The sequence below is a fragment of the Suricata suricatta genome, chromosome 6 (assembly GCF_006229205.1).
Source record: "Suricata suricatta isolate VVHF042 chromosome 6, meerkat_22Aug2017_6uvM2_HiC, whole genome shotgun sequence".
Taxonomy (NCBI): domain Eukaryota; kingdom Metazoa; phylum Chordata; class Mammalia; order Carnivora; family Herpestidae; genus Suricata; species Suricata suricatta.
The window spans coordinates 11,122,270-11,147,463 of NC_043705.1; the positions used below are offsets into that span (position 1 = coordinate 11,122,270).

Genomic DNA, 25,194 nt, shown 5'->3' on the forward strand with positions numbered 1-25,194 from the left:
TTCTGATGCAATTACATAATTCTAATTATACAACTTCTGATATACTGTATTTGCCTTACTAATGTTGAACTATACTTGCATTTCTGAATTAAATTTCACTTACTCAAAGATTATTATTCTATTAAACCTGACTAGATTGGATAAGCTAACATTTTATTTAAAGTTTCACATTAATATTCATAAGTGAAAATGATCTTCAGTTTTCTTGGGGGAGGTAGTTTCTATAGAGTTTTGGCATCAAAGTTCTGTTGATCCCTTAAGATAAGCCAAGAAGCTTGTTATTTTTTTTAATGCCTCATAAATAATTTAAGTAAAACAGGAATTACATTAAAAATGTTTAGTTAGGGGCACCTGGGTGGCTTAGTCAGTTAAGCTGCCCGACTTCAGCTTAGGTCGTGATCTCACGGTCCGTGGCGTGGGTTCGAGCCCCGCGTCGGGCTCTGTGCTGACAGCTCAGAGTCTGGAGCCTGCTTTGGATTCTGTGTCTCCTCCTTTCTGTGCGCTTCCTCCACTCACCCTCTGTCTTTCTGTCTCTCTCTCAAAAATAAACATCAAAAAAATTTTTTTTTCAGTAAAAATGAATAAATAAAGGTCAGAAAACAAATTTGTCATTTCCTTCACAAAACTCGGTTTTTAAGGCCTTAAAGACTTCTCTGTCCATATTTTAAAAAGCACCTCCTTTCTTGTCTTTCTTCTTCATACCAGGCAACTTTCCCTCTCTTCCTTCTCAAGGTCCCTCCAGTGGCTTTTTTTTTTATCAGCCCCCTAAGACATGTCCCCAAATGTCCAATGTCCGTGAGTCATTTCCTACAGCACTAGGTTTGTCATTTTATCTTTGCTTCCCCAGCTGGACTATTGTCCCAGCCCTCCTTGGGCTCCGCGCACACAGCCGACACCGGCTCCTTCCATTCAGCTCTCACTGCGGCTTCGGCACCAGGATCGCCCCCCTCCCCCACCCGGAAGAGCACACTCTCAGCAGGAGTCCCTTCTGATTCGATCTCACTGCCTCTGACACAGGCTTTGACCCCCTCCTCCTCATCAACAGAGGCAAAATGGAATCTTTTGTTGGATAAAGTGAACCCCAATCAGCTGTACCACCAGGAGAGGAGACCCAGACCTAACGGTAAAGACAAGCTCACAAAAACACAATCCAGTCACATCAAAGATGGAAGAACTGTTTGTACTCTGCTCTCCTTCAACGCGGCCCGACAGAGAGGAAAACAGGGACACACACTTTCGGAGGAAAGAGCCTTGACATTTTGATCTGTGTAAAAGAAAACAGATTGCTCAGGCCGCTAAGAATATAAGAGAGAATTACATTCCAAAGTAACATAGACTGCTGTACCTGCTCCTCATGGTACAACCTTAGAACTTTTCCTGAACTGAATTTTAGTTCAATAGAGACCAATAACCCAATTTTTCTTTTATCTGTCAACATTAAAAGCAAGAAAAATATGGGTCCTTCTGGGAATATTACCTATTTCCCAGGAAACAAAAGAAAATGAAGGGCGGTACTGCAAATCTTTTTTAAAAAATCACTGAGGGGCACCTGGGTGGCTCAGTCCGTTAAAGTCTGACTTCAGCTCAGGCCATGATCTCACGGTTCATGAGTTTGAGCCCCGCATTGCGCTCTGTGCTGACAGCTCAGAGCCTGGAGTCTGCCTCAGATTCTGTGACTCCCTCTTTTCTCTCTGCCCTTCCCCTATTCGTGCTTTGTCTCTCTGTGTCTCTGTCTCTGTCTCTCTCAAATATAAATAAGCATTAAAAATTTTTTTAAAGAATAGCTTTATATGAGGATAACAAGGTACCTTTTCTGAGGATATTTCCAGTCTTTAAATGTGCATCATCTTTACTCTGATGATTCTGCCCTTCTGCGTCTGAATCATGCTTCTCCCACTCGGCACATGTGCCGGAGTTACTGTAGACCAAATACTCACAGTCTTGCCCAACATGTCCCAGCCTCCTTTGTGGTGACCCTGGGGCCGTGTGACACGGTTTGGTCAATGGGCTGTGAGTTCAAGGATCACCTGTCAACTGAGTCACTTCAAGGTGCGGGGGCTTCCTTCATTCCTCTCTTCGTCCCTCTGCTGCTACAACCAAAGACACCACAGGGTAAGAGCACAGCCTAACAGCATTGAGACCTGCATCCCTGATGGAGGAGGGCGTCTGCCACCCACAGCCACGTGACAGTTAAAAGCAAACCTGTACAGGGTAAACCACTGAGATCTGTTGTAGCAGCTAGCATTAATTACCCTAAATCACCCTAAATTATCACAGGACATTAGGGCAGAAATGGGCTGAAGACATTATCTGTTCCAGTGGGTTCCACGCTTTTGATGGTGTTTATCAACACGCAATATAAAATACTGATAAGAACAAACCGCTTTGTTAGCAGTGCTGAAGGATCTCCTGGGACCCCAGTCTTGGGTCTTCATCCCCTCCTTCCCCCCAAACCTTCACCTTCAGCTACCAAATAATCTCCAACACGCACACCTCCATAGACACACAGAGCAAGGTCACCACAGGACAGAGTTGGAACCAGGTCTAGCTCCTTCCGTTTGCAGAAGCTCTAGGAACGTCCATGTCTTGGCCAGATTCTTTCTTACATGTAGAGGCAGAACCTGGGTTGTGTGTGTGTGTGTGTGTGTGTGTGTGTGTGTGTGTGTGCGTGCGTTTGTGAACTGTTTCAAGCCACACCATGAAATGGAAGTTTGACTCTACCACAGAGTGAAGTATTTTTTTTCTTAAGTCTATTTATTCCTGAGAGAGAGGGCATAAGAAGGGGAAGGGCAGAGAGAGAGAGAGAGAGAGAGAAAGAGAATCCCAAGCAGGCTCCATACTGTCAGGACAGAGCCCATGGTGGGGCTGGATCTCACAAACCCTGAAATCATGAACTGAGCTGAAATCAAGAGTCAGACACTTGGTTATCAACTTGCCTGAGATTCCCAGAAGCCCTGCAGAGGGTGAAGTTTTGAGGAGAGGAGTTGCGACAATGATTCATCGGTTTGCCTCGAGGGCAAAGCCCAGCCCACTGCCTCTCTATCAATACTCATGGAATAGTTACTTGTTGGATATTTATCTGAGGATGTATCAATGTTTGCATATACCCAAGGGGCCAATAAACAATTTTAAGAATCAATGAGAATTGCCTCAGTCATACTGGGAATCAGTGTGACATTATCTCCTACAGCTAAAGAACCACATAACTCCTGGGGCCCAGAAATGTCCATCTTATGAATACATTCCCAAGAGAAACAATATGCCCATGTGTGACGGAATTCCCATTCAAGAAGACATGCAGTAGCAGGGCAGCTTGGTCGCTCAGTCACCTAAGCATCTGATTTTTCATCTCGGCTCGGGTCATGATCTCACGGTTCATGGGATGAAGCCCCATATCAGGCTCTCTGCTAACAGAGCAGAGTCTGCTTGGCATTCTCTTTCTCCTTCTCTCTCTTCCTCTCCCCCTCTCACACTCTTGCTCTCTCTCTCAAAGTAAATAAACAAATTTAAAATAAAACAGAGTATTTGTAGCAGCATTGTTCACTACAGAAAGAACCCAACCATGAATAGTGATCTTCCATTGGAGACTGATGACTATGATGTAGTTCATTTGAGGGAGGAGGTTGAAACAAGCTGACTATAGTGACCGGAAAAATGTGGATGAATCTTGGCAATGGAATATTAGAAAAAATCAATTCCCAAGAAATTACACATAGCATGATATTCTTTTTTATAAAGTTAAACACTAAGCATGGATAGTGTTTCAACATGTGTGTGTAATCCACATGGAAGCAATAGCTATGTATTTCACACACACACACCAAGGAAGGCAGGTTAATGGTAAACCAAGAATTTGAGATAATAATTAGGCTGGATTAAGGGAGGCAAAGGGATGGAGGACTTGTTAGAGGCGAGTAACTCTCTCCGAGGTCTTAGCTTTTGCATTAGGGTCTGGGTTCACAGGTGCTCATTAATTTTAGATAGTTGGAGATAGTTATGGACCAAAAATGGACATGTGATTTGAACCCTTACTACTGTGATTAATCCAGTCCTGAGCCTTCGTTCTAAAGGAAAAATAATGTTAAGTTGTGGGGAGCCAGAAGAACAAAGATCAGCCGCCTGTAGGCAGGGAAGTGTCACTCCCAAATTCAGGGCTGGAGACAGCCAGCCTGGCGAGCTTCCAGAAGAACATAGGTCAGCCGCCTGCAGGCAGGGCAGTGTTTATCACACCCCAGCTCCGTGCTGGAGACAGCCAGGCTGGGCTTTCTTACCGGCCCCTATGCTAAAATCGCAGTTTCAGTTTCCCCTTTACCCTAGCCTTTTCCTAAAAATCACTTGACCCTGTTTCCTAGCAACTGACCTAGGCCGGCTGCCTTGTTTCCCGCCTTCTACCCTTTATAAGATGTTTGTGTTCTCTCAATAAATGAGGCTTGATCAGAGACTTTGTCTTGCCTCCATTCTCTGTGCCCCCTGCCCCCTAATTCTCACTCCCTCCCTCAGGACCTGCGTTGACTGACCTGCGGGCCAGGTCATTAAGGAACCTCAATGGATTTTTCAAACCAAAACAATGGAGGCAAAACTTATTTCTTTATCCCTCCAGAGGGACACCATATACACACTTGGGTACTCTAGGTTTAAATATCAAAGGGGAAATTAGCAATTCTCTGTTAATGTTGGTAGCTTTTGGAAATATAATAAACTATTCTAGGTGATCTGAAGAATACAATCAGTAAACCATACCCAACTGAAGAATAACAACGGATTTTCACAACCCAAACAGGAGAAAATTATCTATGATCCATTCAATTACAGATGGATGTTTACATACATAAAAACACACACCGCTCACCTAAAGAGGATACATTTGAATAGAACAGTTCAAATCAGGCAGGCTTTGAATTCAACTCCACTTCTCATTTTACAAATCCAATACCAGCCTGGTGACCTTGGACTCTGACTAGTTTTCTTCTCTGACCATATCTTGAGCTTATCACCCAAAGTTTTTACACCCTAGTTTCTCCATCAAGTTTTCCAACTCTTCTGAAATAAATGAGAATACGAGTACAGTGTCTGATACCTGAAAGTTTTCCAAGAAACGCTGATTAGATTTAATCTCAAAGTAGACTAAAAAGCAAAGATAATTGAAATGCACATTCAGTGATGTTCCAGGCAAGCTGCAAGGTGATGATACAGATCTAAGTCCTTTACAAATGAATAGCTAAGCCTCACACCTCCCCCTTTCCCTAAATCTATGCATCTGGAACCACAGGAAAGAACTATGGGTAGACGTTGGCAATCCATACATACAGTTTCAAGGCTTTCTATTAAGCAATCGATGTTCACTTATAGAAGATCTAGAGTTTCAGAGTAATTATTTTGTTCTATTTGGCACTGTTATAATGAAGGTAATGAATTTCATCTTTATTTCTGTGCTAGAGTTCCATTAAAACATTTACTAAAATTAGGGAATTTTTAAGGCATGGAAATTTAATTGCATTAATTATCCTTGCTCACCCTCAAATGTTTTATAATGAAACTAAATAATGGATGCAATAATGAAGCAAAGGACAAGTTAGATTTGCATATTTTATAAACATGCTCAGGAGAGTAGCTGTGCTATTTTACTGGGAATGGTAGTTAGGTTAATCATGTGTTGATGAAAGAGCGCGCCAATTTACTTGGGGCGGGGAGGGACACAGAGGGGTGACTTTGAAATGATGTCCTGGGTGTCCTCCTTTGTTCTTAAGAGACAGAAGAGGAGAAAACAGAGCTCTCAAAGTAATATTCACATTTGCGGAGAAGTTAATTATGAAACTTTGAGCCGTTTCTTCACTGTCCCCCAGGTGGGTCATAAATATGTTTAATTGACGGAGTGCAAATCTAGACAGATTACAAAACTCCTTTCCAAGCTTTAGCTCATAAAACATCCTGAACTTGCTTTATGATTATAAAAACCATCGTTAAAAAGAGAGAGGCCAAGGCAGTGGACCACGGCTTGCTTCTCAGTCCGTTCCAAGGAGGTAAACTTCTAACTAGGTTGGCATCCTGCTTGGATCTCTAGACACTTCCCCTCAGGGTAAACAGAATGTCATCCTCCGCCGCTGTTGCCACCCTTCTCTCCTCCACAACCCCCAGCCCCTCAACACACACACCAAACTGAGACGGCAGACCCCTGATCACTGTGAAGTTAGCAGCACGGGCATTTTGGATGGATCCAAACCCCACCTCATTGGGTGAAGAATCTATGAATAAAGAAATCCCCTAATTCTTCCAGAATTTTTTTTTCTTTGATACATTCCATCAGTTCAATCAAATAGCAAGGCCCTGGGGAAGAAAGAAAATGGCATTTGAGCACAAAAGAATATACTATATGAAATTCTGACTGAATCTTGGAATTTAGAAACTAACTACCTATCTGCCCTTCAGCCCAATCTGTTTGTTGGAGAAGGGAACACACATGTGGACAAAGAGCAAGGCCAAGGTCAGCCCTCTCTGTTCACTGAAAATTCTGATTGTGCATAGTTTGAGGACAAGAGGAAAAAAACTGTATGTGACCCCTGAAAATATTGCCAAAGAAGGTAAAGATTCAGGATATAAAAGATACTTCTGAGAATAATTTAGAGTAGAACTCAGAAAAACAACAACTTCAGGAACTGTTGACATGGATGGCTTACAAAAACAATAATGCTATAGCCAAGTTAAAATTCATCTTGGAGACTGTAACAAGAAGCAAACATTCTAAGGAGATGTACATCAGTGGAAGTGTATGAAAAACCCAAGAGCCTTCTCAGAACTCAGCAGAATGAGACACAATTAAAATAATGCAAGAGGATGGAGCACCTGGATGACTCAGTCAGTTAAGAGTCTATCTTTGGCTCAGGTCATCATCGTCTCTTGGTTTGTGGTTCAAGCCCCACGTTGGGCTCTGTCCTGACAGCTTGGAGCCTGCTTCAGAGTCTGTGTCTCCCTCTCTCTCTCTCTCTCTCTCTCTCTCTCTCTCTCTCTGCCCCTCCCTGCTGTCTCTCAAAAATAAACATTAAAAAAATTTTTTAAGGAAAGGAACATGCTAATGTGAAAAGATTCCTGATGGTTACCACTGACTCTTTAGTTATGTTTTTAATGAAATATTTGTAATTTATAAAGGAAGAGATGGAATACTACATGATTTAAGGTGAACCATTAGTTTTTATATGTTTATAACAGTAATTTAGAATTAAATTGAAGGTAATAACTCAGGATCAATAGGATTGATGAAGTATTCTGTTCCTAGTTCCAAACGAGACCAGACCATTAATTCTCCATTCGGTGCAGCCTCTCGGGTTAATGGTTTTCTCCGATGTGCCATGTTCTACTTCAACTAAAAACACAGATTCTCTGCAAAATTAAAGATACTGGGATTCCCACAAGTTCTGTACTATTCTTTATCTTTGGGATATCAGTACAAGATTAAAAGTATTAAAAAAAAATTAAAGTCAGTGGATTAAACTTTTTCACTGAATTCAGTACTTGGAAGTCAATCATTTAAATACATTTTTGACAACTCAGATGGTAATGGCCTCAAGTCCAATTATCCTACAGATCTACTTGTAACAGCCTCATGAACAAGGCAGTTCATGGGACGGTAGAAATTGGAAAAGAGGACAATGAAGGGATTAAGTCATCCAGTTATGGACATGGTCCTGGAGTGTTTACCTTTCCTAATTGCACAAAATTCAGCAAAGTAATGCAGCCTTAGTTTTCTCTTAATTGGCTGTCACAGTTTTTAATCCATAACTGGTAAACTTAATTCACGCAGGGTGAGAAAAATATTAGAAGCAAAAGGCTAATAAATGCGACCATGGTGGTCACTGTCAGCCTAACTGATCACAAGATCATCTACCGTCAACGGCACATATGGAAAATCAAAGAACAGCCCTGTTTCCCCAGGAAGCTTTAAAATAGAGCATCCCTACTCTTTGGGCTTATCATTATCAATGTCTCTTGGAAATGAAGGATCCTACTGTAGCTCTAAACTTATTCTTCAAAACTCTGTTTGAGAACTATGTTCAAAGAACACCAACTGCCAATCCAGCTGAAAAGAAATTCACCCTCTTATTTTTTTTTAAGTTCATTTATTTTTTGACAGAGAGAGAGAACCAGAAGGGGAGGGGGGTGGATAGAGGATCAGAAGCGAGCTCCACGCTGACAGCAGAGAGCCTGATGTGGGGCTCAAACTCACTAACCCTGAGATCATGACCTGAGCCCAAGTCAGAAGTTTGAGCCACACAGGTGCCCTTCAAACTCTTAGTTTTATGGCAAATTCTTTAACTTCTATTGTGTTCGAGCACCACTGTTCACTCTGTAAGTCTGTTATAACAGGTTGCTACATCTGTCTAAAACATCAGGCATTCAAGCGAAAAAAAAAAAAAAAAAGAAAAGACTTTGTGAGGTGTGTTCCAGCTGTGAGGATGTATCTATTACAAGTTCAAGTCTGTTTCCAGGGCTCCATCTTTTTTCAACCTCTACCCTTATTTCTGGCTCTAAATGGGTCTTACTTTTATTAAAGCTTAGTTTTCTTATTTCAGTAAATGCAATATTCGAGATTTTCTCTTGTACTCCAATGCTAATAAACGATCTGTAAGTACATTTTGTTTACGTCACCTAACAGGACCCTAAAATAATTCACATGTTCCTTATTTTATTTTGAGACTTATAAGAAGCAGGGGCTCTGTGTTAACTCATTTTTCAATGAAACAGAATTTGATATTTAAGAAGCTGAAAGGACATCTCAAGACTAGGTTTCTATTGTTCCAACACAGTGTATACTTGAACTTCAAACTTTTTAATCACTTAAGGTAAAATGCATTTTCGGGGCACTTGGGTGGCTCAGTCAGTTAGGCATCCAACTTCAGCTCAGGTCATGATCTCACCACTTGTGGGTTCAAGCCCTGCATCAGGCTCTATGCTGACAGCTCAGAGCCTGCTTCCGATTCTGTGTCTCCCTCTCTCTCTACCCCTCTCTCGCTCAAGCTGTTTCTTTCTCTCAAAAATAAACATTAAAAAAATTTTTTAATGTATTTCCCTTTTTTTTTTATCCTTCCCCAAATCACAAGCATGTATCAGTGGGAATTCTACAAAAGCTTAGGGCCTCTTCCTCTTCCTCCTTCTTTCCCTCCCTCTCTTCCTTCCTCCTCCTCCTCCTCCTCCACCACCACCACCACCACCACCAGTGTCTGGCGCACTATATGCACTCAAATTTCTACTGAATGAATGAATGACCAAATGCCAATCTACCACGTTTCAACAACTAGGCTTCATATATACTTTTCATGTGTACCTCACCTGAACGTGTTTTTTTGTCTATTTACTTTAAATTTTATTTATTTATTTTGAGAGAAAGAAAGCCCTAGCAGGGGAGAGGCAGAGAGAGAGAGAGAGAGAGAGAGAGAGAGAGAGAGAGAGAGAGAGAGAGAGAGAATCCCGAGCTGACAGCGCAGAGCCCAAGGCGGGGCTAGATCCCACAAACGGTGAGATCATGACCTGAGCCCAGATCAAGAGTCAGACGCTTAACCCACTGAGCCACCCAGGAGCCCCTTCCTTGTACATGTTTTATGTTTAATATCCACGGCAACCTGGCAACTTAGGAATTCTAATCCTCATTTTCACAAGAGGAGAAAGGTATGTGGAAGTTTCTTTAAAAACACTAGCATACAGCCCCGAGTGGAAAGAACTAGGTTTCACAGGGTTTTTGTGTGTGTTTTTTTCTTGTTCTGAGACAGGTAAGGATTTGGGGGGAGGGGGTGCCTGCTCTAGGCCCTGATCTTAAAAATTCAACCTATTTCAAAATGACAGCTCCTTGAATATCCACCTGCCCACTCATAGTTTTCTTTTCTGAAAACCCATTTCTCTAGCCCATCTGGCAGGTGCCTCACACAACCAGGGAGCAGAAGCCACAATCCTGAAACAAGCTGCAGAGCCCAATTTACAAATGGACTTGTTCCTGCAAAGCCCAGACCAGACCAGTCAGAGCCACAGTGGACCCCAACTCTAACCTTTCACTAGCTTCCCCTCATTATAATGCTAACAGCCACGCCCAGGGGTGGACACTTAACATGCAAATGAAAGGAGGCCTATGAAGGAGGTTCTGTCACCTGTGCCTGCGCACCCACTGTCCTGGGATATCCCCCTCCACATGCTTAGAAGTTACTCCTTTCCAGCCTCAGACCCTTTGAGACGTTCTCTGGCCACTCTGCAAGCAGCCGCCGGGTATCCCTCTTCCTAAGACTGTCGCCCTCCCGTCCAGGCTTGCAATAAACACTACCCGCCTTGTGTCTATTTCTACACGGGGAGTCAAAGAACATTCTACACGGGGAGTCAAAGAACACTGAAGTCATTAGTGATTCCAAATTTCGCTTTTTTTCTACTAAAGCCTGCTACTCAAAGTATGAAGGTACTTAGGGTAAATTTTCCAATTCAATTAAAAACTCCGTCAAGTGCAAGGTACAACGCTGTGTGTGCTCTGGAGGACAAGAAGAGGAATGGGCTCTCCCCCCAAGGGGTCTGCCATCCCCTGGGAACACAGCTGGGCGGACAACTCAGGATGTCCTCGAGGTGAAAGCCAGGAGGCACGCGGAGGACTGTGGGACAGAGCACCCCAGAGGGAGGCGTGGATGAGAGCATGGCCTCTGACAGGAAGGGGATGCAGGAATGCATCCTGGATTAGGAGTAAATGGGTCTTGAAGGCTACACACAGTTTAAGAGGGAACAATATTTAGCAGAGGGAATGGCAGGAACAAAACCAAGGAGGCAGGAAGGCACTGTATGTTTTTCCTTCACAGTTGCATGCACGCATATATTCATTCAATAAGTTATTAAATGCATGTATTTTTAAAGTTTATTTATTTTGAGAGAGAGAGAGAGAGAGAGAGAGAGAGAGAGAGAGAGGGAGGGAGGGAGAGAGCGCACCAGCTGGGGAGAGGCAGGGAGAGAAAATCCAAAGCAGGTTCCACCACGCTGTCAGTGTGAAGCCCGAGGCGGGAGTACATCCTTCAACCCTGGGATTATGACCTGAGCCAACATCAAGAGTCAGATGCTTAAGTGACTCAGTCACCCAGGTGTCCCTCATTCAATAACTAATTGAGTGTTATAGCAGGTGGGCATATCACAAGCTGGACAAAACCTGTGCCTAAACAGCTTTGCCTAAACTGAGTAAAATACCAGGAAAACGAACAAATGAAACGAAATGGTCAAAGAGCAATAAAAAGTTTGCTTTGGATGGAGTGGTCAGGAAAACGTACAGGTTCAAGGGAAAGAAATTCAGTAGCGTCTGCTACAATTAGATAGCCACCTGTGATTTGATGTGGCTGTTGTCTGGAACACAGGAACAGGTGTTCAAGAATGTTTATTATTATCACCAGCAAGAACAAAACAAGCATCATCTTAGGAAGAGTCAGCCACCATGAAACATGATACTGCTGTTTCAAAGAATGACTTAGATCTCTGGTTTTGGATTCTGAGCCCTGGCATTCATCACCCTGCCCTGTCCTGAGGGATTAAATATTTGAGTTCAAATACAGACTCCCAGTGGCAGCTCACTTTCAACAAAAAGCCGTATCACCAGTTTCAGAATCGAAAACTCCAGATGAAGCAGTAACAGCAACATGCACAAGACTGGAACTTCATAACGGACTTGGGCAAGAAGAAACAAATAAACACCTACTTTGGGACCAGAACCACCTGCTTCACAGAAAGTCTGGCTTTGAAAAATATCCCACTCGACTCATGAGAAGATGGACCTGAGTCGTGCCTCTCTAAGGTACAGTAGCTCCTTTTATCCGGCTTTGCTTTCTGTGGTTTCTGTTCCCTGTGGTTAACCACGATCTGAAAATACTACATGGAAATTTCCAGAAAGAGACAATTTGTAAGTTTCGCATCAGGAGCCATTCTGAGTAGTGTGATAAAATCTCACACCAGCCTGCTCTGTCTTGCCCAAGATGTGAATCATCCCTTTGTCCGGTATATCCATGCTGGAGACACTATCTGTGTCGTAGTCATGATTAGCAAACATCTCGGTTATCAGATCAACTGTCGCAGTATGCAATGTTTAATCAATCCTCCTTCTAATGGGCCCGGAGTACAAGAGTAATAATGTTAGCAATTTGGATATGCCAAAGAAAAGCCATAAGGTGCTTCCTTTAAGGGAAAAGGGGAAAGTTCTGAACATAACAAGAAAAAAATATTATATGCTACAGTAAGAGTGACTCTTCTACCTGGGAAACGGCAAATGAAAAAGAAATTTGTGCTAATCTTCGTGTTCATGGCTCCCTCTGCCTAATTCGTGAATTCATCTTTATCATAGGTATGTATATATAGGGAAAAGCCAAGTATATGTAGGGTTTGGTGCTATCCATGGTTTCCGGAACCCACTGGGGATCTTGTAACATATCCCTGCAGATAAGGGGGATGACTGTAATCAATTTAAGCTGAGGACCTTGACCATTAGTGTCAGTACCCTAAATACACCCAACTCTGGGCTGACAGGCTAGGTGTGGGGCAGAAGCATAAGAGAATTACCCTTAGTCTGCCACGGTGAGGATTTTGCCACCAGCATGGCACTGCCAGGCAATGTTTGAGATTGCCCTAAATAAATAATAGGGCAGCGAGTGCAGCCTGGACTCAGAAATTGCTTCTAGACTGAGCAAGGGAAGGTGAGAAGCTTGTATTTATCTGCTACATATAAAAATAACCAGGAGACGTACCCAGAAAGAGTACCTCATTCAGAATTTTATCTTCAAAAATACGTTTCTCCTTTTCAACCGAGGACCATTTTTGTTGTCCAGATAAAACCAGGAAGTATTTTTCAACTCAATATTAGTTTATTCGACGACCTAAAAGAGATCTCACAGAAGACCGTCTCCCCAAAAGTATTCACTGAAGTTTGCGATAAGTTCTTTAAAATGTTGACATTGTAACTTGTTTTTAATTATAGTGTTCCGGTTGAAACAAACCAAGGATGTTAATTCTCTGTGCTGACACTTAATCCCACACCAAAGTGCCATCTCTCATAGGAAACAATCCTTAACGTTAAAATAAGAACATATTTATTCACCCAAGAAATACTTTTGAGCACCTTTTACATGGTAGGCACTTTCTGAAGCACTGAACGAGCCTTCTCAGGCGTTTCAAAGACAAACGAAAAGTTACTTTCTGGGTCTTTCCCCTCAAGTTATCAATATTCCAAGTGCTTATCTTTTCTTAGCATAGTGGTGGTCAGCTAGTAAGAGGAATGAGCAGCTAATGATTAAAAAAGTCACTATATGGAAAATAGTTGAAGCCGCAAGCAATGAGGAGAGTCCAACTGAAATAAATGTAGCAGACCTAACATTTTTTTTCAATCAAATCTCCACGTTTTACATACAAAATAAGCACACATATTTCACTGCAATTTTTACTCACCGCTATTGCTTAAATCCCACGCCATTCCTTGGACTCACTTTTCCTCTTGCTGGAACCCATGCTTCTGTATTTCTCTCAGCAAGAATCTGTAAGAAGTACATTGTATTAGATTTTGTCTACAACTTTCATCCTTACTCTGCTATGATAATTCTGTGCTGCACAGAGACTCACATTGTGTGAATCCTTTCTCCTCAGCATTTAAAGATTTTATTCCATTGTCTTCTAGCATGCATTATCACTTAACAAGACAGGGGGAGGAGCGGAGGAGGGAGAGAGAGTTGGGGAGAGAGAGGGATGCAAAACTTGAGAGACTACTGAATGCTGAAAATGAACTGAGAGTTGAAGGGGAAGGGGGAGGGGGGAAAAGAGGTGGTGGTGATGGTGGAGGGCACTTAAGGGGAAGAGCACTGGGGGTTGTATGGAAAACAATTTGACAATAAAATATTATGGAAAAAAAATAACAAGACAGGGGGAAAATCTACAGTCAGTGTACTTGTCGCTACTTTGTAGGAAATCTGTAAAACAATTACTATTTAGAGTCTCTCATTTTTCACCAGGAAGAGTTCTGCAATTACTGCCCCGTACAAAGGAATATGGCTGCCTGAGGAAGTGGGGGCTGAAAGTTAGGCCATGGGCCCCTCAACCCAAGTCATGAAACTGAAGAACAGCATCCGCCATGTTCTGTGTTACACAAAGTGTCATATAGGGTAATGTTATCACCAGATTGTATAGAAAACTGAATTTTTATTTCTTGTGTTCAACACTTGGGTCACTGTCCATCTGAGGGTCTATGTCTTCAACTGGAAGATATTCTCTCATTGTAATTATTTTTAGAATATATATCAGGCATATGTTGGAACAAAATTCTCAATCTATCTTCTCATTTGGGTCTTTAATGTCACTTAAAAAACCTCTCAGGGTTTTGTTTTGGGTCTTCCAACTTATTAATTATCTCTTTAGTTATATTCACTTGTTAATTTTTTTATGTTTATTTATTAGAGAGAGAGACAGAGTGTAAGCAGGGGAGGGGCCGAGAGAGAAGGTGACACAGAATCTGAAGCAGGCTCCTCACTCTGAGCTCTCAGCACAGAGCCTGACACAGGACTTGAACTAATGGGCCATGAGATCATGACCTGAACCAAAGTCGGACACTTAACTGACAGGGCCACCCAGGTGCCCCTTCCATCTTGGTCTTGATTTCAGCTCAGGTCATGACCTCATGGTTTGTGGGATCGAGCCCTACATCAGGCTCTGTGCTGACAGCAAGGAATATACTTGGGATTCGTTCTCTCCCCATCCCTTCTCCTCCCCTACCCAAAATAAATAAATAGTTTTTTTTAAAAATGACCATAATTTTCAATTCTGAGATTCCTAGTTGGTTCTTTTTCATTTCCCTGTTCTTGAGACACATCCTGTTTTTGTATTTCACAATTCCTTCTTCTTCTGTTATGAATATTACTTACTTCTTTATCTTTCTAGAATTTCAAAACTACTTATTTTAAAAATTCATTTTGGAAGACTGCCTTAGTATTTTTATTTCTTTGAATGGTAATTTACTCGCTTACTGGCCACTTTAATGAAGTTTTGTTTCCCGCTTCTTGGGTGAGAGTTTTCATTTCTTTTGCTCACTCCACAAGTGATGTAGCATCTAGATACTTATATATTTTAAAAGATTTGACCAGCACTGCTACATCAGGGCAGATAATCAGTGCATCAATTAACAATAGGATTTTAACCAGATTCAGATATACATTTCTAATGCATTATTTGCTAACTCAGGTGCCGTGCAAAAATATTTTATGTAAGGTTAACATTCAGAATTTTTTTTTTTTTTGCGAGGTCAGTGTTTCTAATTACACAGTCCAGAGATCAGCAAACTATAACTCATGGGCCTAATCTTACTGGCTACCTGGTTTTTTTCTTTTTTTCAGGCCTGTCAGCTGAAAATTATTTTCACATTGTTAAAGAAGTGTACAACAGAAACCATATGAGCCCCATAAAGCCTAAAATACTTATAATTTGGCTCTTTACAGAAAAAAGTCCCCTGATCCCTGATACAGTCCATCATCAGAGGCCATCCAGGGTTTCTTTTTTTCCCCCCTGATTTTTAAAAATAGATCTTATTTTCAAGACCCACTTTAGGTTCACAGCAAAACTGCGTGGAAGACAAAAGATTTCTCATCTACCACCTGTCCGCACACATCCATAGCCTCCCCCATTCTCAACAACCCCCACAAAACTTTTATTACCATTTGATCAATCTACATAGACCCATCATGATTTCCAAAGACCATAGTTCACTCATGGTAACATAAAGTTCCCTCTTTTAATTTTTTAATGTTTATTTTTGAGACAGAGACAGAGACAGAGAGAATGAGCGAGGTAGGGGCAGAGAGAGAGGGAGACCCAGAATCTGAGGCAGGCTCCTGGCTCTGAGCTGTCAGTCAGCACAAAGCCCAACATGGGGCTCGAACCCACGAACCATAAGATCATAACCTGAGCTGAAATTGCATGCTTACCCGACTGAGCCACCCAGGCACCCCACATAGAATTCACTCTCTGTGTCGTATATTGTATGGGTTTAGACAGTCATATAATGACATATGTCACCATTATGTAATCATACAGAGTAGTTACACTGCCCTTAAAAATACCTTGTACTCTATTTATCCTCCTTTTCTGTAGCCTTTTCAGATTGGCTTCTTTCACTTAGGAATCTGCATGTAAATCTCCTCCACATGTTTCCATGGCTTGCTAGCTCAGGTTTTTTTTTCAGTGTCAAATAATATGCCATTGTATAGACCATGATTTATTCACTTGGATTTCATCAGTTTTGTAGTTTTCTTCATATTTCTTATATGTATTTTTGTTAAATTTATATCTAAGTATTCAATCAGGGGTGTGATAATGTATATGGCATTGTGCTTTGAATGCAATTCGTTCAGATTTTCTATGTAACGATCCTGTCATCTGTGAGCAAAGGCAGTTTTATTTCTTCCTCCCCAACCTGTATATTTTCATGTTCTTTTCGTATTGCGTTAACTTAGACTTTAAGTGTGATGGTGAAAAGTGGTAGTGAGAGAAGACATCCTTGCCTTGTTCTGGATCTTAATGGGAACACTTCCAGTTTCTCACCATTAGGTGGGATGCTAGCTGTAGATTTTTATAGATAGGATTTATCAAGTTGACAGAGTTTCCCTCTATCCCTAGTTTACTGAAAGCTTTATTATATTAGATTTTGTCAAATGCTGTTTCTACATTTTGATACCATCCTAGTGTTTTTTTAAAAAAGATATTATTTATGTTTGGGGCGCCTGGGTGGCTCAGTCAGTTAAGCGTTTGACTTCGGCTCAGGTCATGATCTCACGTTTTGTGAGTTCGAGCCCCGCGTCGGGCTCTGTGCTGACAGCTCAGAGCTTGGAGCCTGCTTCGGATTCGGTGTCTCCCTCTCTCCGTGCCCCTCTCCCATTCGTACTCTGTTTCTGTCTTAATAATAAATAGAATACGTTTTTTAAAAAGATATTATTTATGTTTTAAGGAAACTCTACATCCAACATGGGGCTTGAACTCACAACCCCAAGATCAAGAGTTGTATGCTCTATGGACTGGGCCAGCCAGGCACGCCTACCATCCTAGTGATTTTATTTTTTAAAACTCTGTATTAAAGCTCAGAAAGTAATCTTCTGTATGAAAACTCACACGATTCTGATTCATACAGCCCTAAGACCACACTTGGAAATCCCTTCTCCTAGGAAGTCCATAGACATTGGCTGCAGGGACATAGACGTCCACCAACTTAAGTTTTTCCAGTGTTCATAATGGAATCCAATCATCTGAATATGTTTCATTGTCACTGATTGTAGACGCCTATGCTATTGATCCACTGTCTTCTTTGTTAGCCCAACCCCAATACCATATGTATAAGTGCATCCTTTTTCCTTAGATCAAACCTAAGTAACCTAAATAAGTTACTTTCTCTTTTCTGTTTTTTTCTCACATTGTTGAAATTTCAAACTGCTTTTCTTTTCTTGGTATAATAATGTCAAGCTGAAGAGAGAAATAAGAAGTTATTGGTTGAAAAAAAGTGAGTCACTGAATCAAGAAGACTTGAAAACCACAGATAGGAGAATGCCAGTGAAAGTAAATGCATCAAATAATGTGCTTTTCAATAAAATAACTGGGCTCTACATTAGAATATTATGTTGTACACCTGAAACTAACACAATCTACGTATAAATTATACCCCAATAAAAAGGAACCCAATGCTACATGTGTCTGTATTATTTGGGTAGCAGGTTAATTAATAAAAATCCTCCCAATTCTAGGTGGTGAAGCCCCACAATTTGTTTGGTTCTTAGTCTTATTCTGGGTACTGAAAATGTGCTGAAATCATGACCTGAGCTGAAGTCAGACGCTTAGCTGACTGAGCCGCCCAGGCGCCCCGATTTATAACCACTTCTTAAGATAAAAGTGCAGAAGAGCTAAAATTGTTTGCAGAGATGTTTTCCCAACAATGCGAAGTCTCCAGGTGACTTTTAGCTGGTGATAAAGTAGCAACCCATTGTTGTCACCCCGTCTCCTCCCAGACTGGGGGTCCCGGAACTAACTGATACAGAAACACACAGTGAAATTTTTGACATGCAGAGAACGTGGCTCAAGGGAAGAATGCAAAGGGAAAGGTCTGACTTGCCACACTTTTTGTCTTGGGTTCTGATTTATGGATTTAACTGCAGTGACTGCACTTGAGTCTTTTTCAAATCCCGGAGCCAGTGTGGTCCCTTCCCGCCTCAGAGTCTCAGCCCATAATCATGCTGAAAGGGTTTTATGCTACTGAGCATAAGGACTATGTGTCACAATGAAGAAAAGTAACTCTCCTTTGCTATTCTCTATCCAGCTACCGGTTTCTTTCTCCCCGCTGAATATAAAGTACATTTTCCACTTTCAAATCACCCTGTAGAAATTTTGTTCTTATTCACTGTGGCAGAGAGGATAAAAAGTGATTAGAGTTTCCATCCTGAGCCTTGGATCCTGGTTACAGCTGACAAGCCCATACTCGAGTATGAATAAAATCTTAAATGATTGCTATCATGCTGGCTTCCTATACAATACAAACTGTGAACCAAATCCTTTTGAAAAATGGAAATATTTCATTAAGTCTATCCAAGTTACACTCTTGGCAAAGCAAAATCGTTCTGTCACCAAACCAAGCACATTTCTACTCTTTTCTAAGCCCTTGGCTATGTGGAGGTGATAAGAAAACCTTTCCTCTGATCTTGGTTCCAAATGAATAATATGAGAGATAGCATCTCATTATTCATTTGGAACTGATGACACCATCTGCTTCTTGTTACCAGAACCATGAGGCTGTAACATAAAAGTTAGGCACTGATGACTTCACTGATCTACTCCTTTTGATCAACACTGAGGTTGCTTTCAAATCTCTTCCTCAGAGAAAAGTGTTTTGTTTTGTTTTAGATGTTAGAAGACTCAAAGCTCTCAAGCCATGGCTCTACCTGGCCCAAATTACAACTGCTGATTTGGGTGCCATTAATCCATCTTCATTATACACTCTTTGAAAACAAGTGTCGGACTCCCACGTAGGGAGCCACTGACCACCCGTCCTCCCCAACGGAAGCACAGTGATGAGCGCAGGAAGGGCCTGGGGAAGATGTGGGCAATTCTCCAACCCTTCTTTAAGCACTTAGTGCTACCAGTGGCTGCTCTGAGCTCTGTCAACTTCCTCTTCCTTCTAGTGAAGGTCCTACACCTGACTATCTCATTGAGGCTTTGAAATGCCTTTGCATTGGTTGACCCTCTGTCTAGTAGAAAAAGTGTAATAATCTTTCTGGCTGAAGTTAGCTTCATTAGCAGGTGTTCATTATTTCTTTCCATTATTGTCTAAAGCAGAGGTGGACAAACCATGGTCCACAAGCCAAATTCAGCCCATCACCTATGTTTCTAAACAGTTTTATTGGAACACAAGCACATTCATTATGTACACGGTGTCCATGGCCATTGTCTGCAACAATGGCAAAGCTGTAGAACTTCAAGAGACACGGCACACAATGCTTAAAATATTTACTAACTACCCCATTAGAGGAAAATTTCGCTGACCCCTGGTTTAGAGTCTGGACACTACTTATTCCTAACTTTCTGTGTAAATTTTCTATGGCTCAACTTTCTCACCTGCAAACTGGGGAGAAAAATCACAACTTTCTCGTGGGGTTCTTGTGACGATTAAATCAGATAATATAGTTGAAGCATTTAGCACAGGGTCTGGGGAAGCACTCAGTAAATATTCATATTTTGGGGACCAGATATCTCGTTTTAAACTCCCAGTTTGAACTACTTCTTGGAAATCAGTTTGTACAAATAGCGTCAAACCAAGGCTCAGTCTGCATGATAGAAGTTCTTATACTATCTTAAGCATCTTATTGTACCTTTATTTCTTAGCTATGTAATGGGAATAAAGAAAGCCACCTTGGAGGCTGGCTGTACCAGTGAGCTACCAAGGAAGAAGGGAGACTCAATGCATGTCTCCTTCCAAGTCTCCCAATGCTGAACTGACAAGACAGTAATCAAGTAAAAGGCCCAATCTCTGCAAAATCAAAGAATGTTGGCAAAGGGCTGAAGCAAATAAGAAATGAAATAAGAAATGCTAATAGATATTTACAAGTCAGGAAGTAGATCATTAAGTGTAAATGAGTAGAGAATGCTGAAAGCTAAATGTGGGCAATGAGGAAGATAAAAAACAAGTTAAGCTCCTAACCAAAACAGTGAAAGGCTGAAAAGCGAGAAGAACAAAGTCTCTTAGGAAATAGATGAGCGTCTGTAAAAGAAGCTATTAGGGAAGCTCCCCATCAAGATGGTGACCCTGAGCGCACCTCTTTCTATGACACACCAAAGCTACAGCTACATACAGAGCTCCTCTCTGATGAAGACCTGAACACTAGCCTGACAGCCCTTCCACAACTAGAGAGGTACAGAAAACCCCACATGAAGAAGGGTAGCAGGGGTAGAGGCAAAGGCAAGGTCTGATTGGAACCCACACCCCTGGGCTGGTGACACACACGTGGGAGGGATATAGTAGGCATGGAAGTCCTCCCTGAGGAGCATGGGCTTTAAGCCGTACACCAGGAAGACCCACCACCCCCACCACTGGGACCTGCCCAGGGAAGACAAGACTTCATAATGTCTGACTTTGAAAATCAGGGCTAATTCCAGGGGCTTATGAGAATCAATGATCAAAGTCCTGAAAGGAAAAAATCTACAGTCAAGAATACTCTATCAGGCAGGGTTATCATTCAATATTGGAAAAGAGATAAAGAGTTTTCCAGAAAACAAAAGTAAAAGGAGTTCATCACTCATCACCACTAACTAAACAGCCTTACAAGATATGTTAAGGGGGCTTCTTTAAGCAGGAAATAAAAGGCCTTAACTAAAAGAAAATTATGTACAAAAAAAAAATCCCAGCGGTAAAAGCAAATATATTGTAAAGGTAGTAGATTAGCCATTTATAAAGCTACTGTGCAGTTTAAAAGACAAATGTAGTAAAATAAACTGTCTCTACAAGTAGTTAAGGAATATACAAAATATGCAACATTTGATATAAAAAAAAAAAGAAAGTCCTGGGGGGGGGGTGTGTTAAAATGTTGTGCCCAAATTTACGTGACCATTGACTTAAAAGAGACTGTTATATACATAGAGTGTTACATATGAACAGCATCGGTAACCACAGACTGAAAACCTATATGAAATACACAAAAAATGAAGAGAAAGGAATCCAAACATAACACTAAAAAAGTCATCATTCATAAGGGAAGAGAGTAAGAGAAGACCAGAGAAGAACTACAAAAACAACCAGGAAATGATTAACAAAATGGCAATACATATATACCTATCAATAATTATTTTAAAATGCAAATTGGGGCACCTGGGTGGCTGATTTGGCTGAGCACCCAACTCTTGATTTCAGCTCAGGTCATGATCTCATGATCTGTGGGATCAAGTCCCATGTTGGGCTCTAAGCTGACAGTGTGGAGCCTGCTTGAGATTCCCTATCTCCCTCTCTCTCTCTCGGCCCTTTCCCTGGTCACACTCTCTCAGAATAAGCAAACATTAAAAAAAATGAAAACTGACCTAACTTCTCTAATCAAAAAACACAGGGTGACTGAATGGGTAAAACAAGAAACATCTATATGCTGCCTACAAGACATGCACTTCAGACTAATAGACATATACAAATTGAAAGGGAGGGAGATACAAAGATATTCCATGTGAATGGAATTACAAAATAGCTGGGCAATAATACTTTTGTCAGAAAAAGTGGACTTTAGGAGAAAGACCATAAAAGACAGAGAAGGACATTTCTTCATGATAAAAAGATCAGTCCAAGAAGAGGATATAAAAATTATGAATAATACCTATGCACTCAACATTGGTGCACCTATTAACAGACATAAAGTAAGAAATAGACAGTAATACTATGATACAGGGGTGCTTAAAAACCACATTTACATCAATGGAGAGATCGTCCACACAGAAATCCTTAAGGTAACAGTGACTTTGTATGACATCAAGTATACCTAGAACATTCCATCCAGCAGAATACAAATTCTTTCCAAAGGCACAGAGAACACTTGCAGGATACATCACATATTAGGCCACAAAACAAGTCTCAATAAATTTAACAACACTGTAATCATATCAAGAAAGGTTTTCCAACCACAGCAGTAGGAAACTAGAAATCAATAATAAGGAAAAAAAAAAAAACCTAGAAAAATGCCAACATGTGGATGCTAAACAAAACACTATGAACAATCAATAAGTCAACAAAGAAATCAAGGAGGAAATTTAAAAAAATAGATGGAGAAAAATGAAAATGGAAACACAACAGTTCAAATCTTTGGGATGTGGCAAAAGCATTATTAAGGGGGAATTACATAATGATGCAGGCCTACTTCAAAAAATAAGAAAAATATCAAACAAACATTCTAACTTTATACCTAAAGAAATAAGAAAAAGAATAACAAACAGAGCTCAAAGTTAGTAGATGGAAAATAATAATAAAGATCATTGTGGAAATAAATAAAATAGGGACTCAAATAAATAGAAAAGATCAATGAAACTAAGAGCTGGTTCATTGAAAAAAAACCAAAATATCATTTAGCCATACTCATCAAGAAAAACAAAAAAAGACTCATATAAATTAATCCGAAATGAGAGAGAAATCCCTGATACCACAGAAAAACAAAGGATCATAAAGTAATATGAGCAATTACACACCAACACATAGGACAAATTAGAAGAAATGGATAAATTCCTAGAAACATACAGTCTTCTAAAACTGAATCAGAAGGAAATAGAGAATCTAAACAAATAATTAATACTAATTAAAGTGAATTAGTATCAAAATCTCCCAACAAACATAGGTCCAGGCCCAAATGACTTCACAGGTAGGTTCTATAAAACATTTAAAGAAGAGTTAATACCTATACTTAAACTAAAAACTGAAAGGAAGAAACATGTCCAAAGTTATTTTTGGAGGAAAGAGTTAGCCTGATACCAAAAATAGCCACTCCAAAAAATGAAAAAAACAAAACAAAAAACAAAACAAAACAAACTATAGGCCAATCTCCCTGACAAATATAGATGCAAAAATCACCAACAAAATATTAGCAAACGGAATTCAACAGTACATTTAAAGAACCATATGCCATGACTAGGTGGGATTTCTTTAAGGGGATGCAAGGAGGGCTCAACATCCGCTAATCAATGAACATGGTACACCACAGTAACAAAATGCAGAAAAAGAATTGTACAAAACTCAACATCCATTATGATAAAACTCTCAATAAAGTTGGGGTGGAGGCACTATATCTCAACATAAAAAAGTCCACATATGACAAACCCAGAGCTAACATCAGGCCCAACGTGCTAAGCTAAAACCTTTCCCTCTAAGATCAGGAGAAGGACCAGGATGTCCACTCTTGCCAATTTCATACAACATAGTACTAGAAGTCCTAATCACAGTGATTAGACAAGAAAAAGAAATAAAATGAATCCAAACTGGTAAGAAAGGAATCAAACTGCCACATTTGTAGAAAATATGATACTGTTTGTAGAAAACCATAAGGTTTCATTACACATCTATTAGAACTAATAAATTCAGTAAAGTTGAGGATACTAAAGTATCATAGGGAAATCTCTTGTGTTTCTGTATACTAATAATCAGCTATCAGAAAGAAAAATTAAGCAAATAATCCCCATTTATAATAGCATCAAAAACAATATAATACCTAGAAATAAATTTAACGAAGGGACAAAATTACCTGAGCTCTGAAAACTCTAACACACTGATAAAAAAAACTAAGAAGACAAAAATAAATGAAAACATACACCATGCTCATGAATTAAAGAATCAGTATTGTTAAAATATCTACGCTACCCAAAGCACCCTAAAGTTCAGTGCAACCCCTATCGAAAATACCAATAGCATTTTCACAGAACTAGAATAAATAATCCTCAAATTTATATGGAACAACAAAAAATGCTCCCAGATTTCAAACTATGCCATAAAGCTATAATAACCACAACAGAATGACATGAAAACAGATACATAGATCAATAGGACAGAACAGAGAACCCAGAAATAAACCCACGCTTATATGGTCAATTAACCCACAGCCAAGGAGGTAAGAGTATACTACAGGTAAACGACAGTCTCTTCAACACATGGTGTTGGGGAAACGGGACAGCTACATGCAAAAGAATGAAACGGACCACCTTCCTGCATCATACACAAATAAACTAAAAAATGGACCAAAGTCCTAAATTTAAGAATTGGAGCCATAAACTTCCTAGGCGAAAACAGACAGTTACCTCTTGGGCATCAGTCTTTGTAATATTCCCTTTGATCCATCTCCTTAGACAAAGGCAACAAAGCTAAAATAAACACCTAACTACACCAAGTCAACAACCTTTTGCACAATGAAGGAAATTATCAACAAAATGAAAACGAAACCTAGTGAATGGGAAAAGATATTTGCCAAAGGTTATCTAATAAGGGGCTAATGTCCAAATATATAAAGAACTCCTATAACCGAACACCAAAAATCAATCAACCCAATTTAAGAAATGGGGAGAGAAAACATGAATAGACATTTTTTCAAAGAACACATCCAGATATGCAACAGACATATGATAAGACAATATCACTCATCATCAGGGAAATACAAATCAAAACCACACTGAGCTATCACCTCACACCTGTCAGAATGGCTAAAATCTTTGATTTTAAGAATAACGAATAAGAATCAACGAGTGTTGGTAAGGATGTGGGAGAATGGAACCCTCTTGCCCTGCTGGTGGGAATGCAAACTGGTGCAGCCACTGTAGGAAACAGGATGGAAGTTCCTCAAAAAATCAAAAATAGAGACACAATATGATCCAGTAATTCTACTGGGTATGTACCCAAGAAATATGAAAACACTAATTTGAAAAGACACATGCATTCCTATATTTATTTCAGCATTACTCACAATAGCCAAATTTTGGAAGCAGCCCAAGGGTCCATCAATAGATGAATGGATAAAGATGTGGGGTATGTGTGTGTGTGTAATGGAATATTTTTCATTGCCATTCGCCGACCTTGCCATTCACAAGGACAGGGATGGAGCTAGAGAGTATAATGCTGAGTGAAATAAATCAGAGAAAGACAAATACCATAAGATTTCAATCATATCTGAAATTTAAAAAATA

At 40.4% G+C, this 25,194-nt stretch overlaps 1 long non-coding RNA gene across 1 annotated transcript in view; it reads right to left on the bottom strand.

The window, feature by feature from the left end:
• Positions 1 to 1,873: 1,873 nt before the first annotated feature.
• The window catches only part of LOC115294685, a 179,908-nt gene continuing 156,587 nt past the window's right edge, over positions 1,874 to 25,194 (bottom strand). The window contains exons 2-3 of the long non-coding RNA XR_003910061.1: positions 13,435 to 13,520; positions 1,874 to 2,087 (exon numbers count right to left, since the gene is read on the bottom strand). This is a non-coding gene — a long non-coding RNA (uncharacterized LOC115294685). The remainder of the gene's footprint in view (positions 2,088 to 13,434; positions 13,521 to 25,194) is intronic.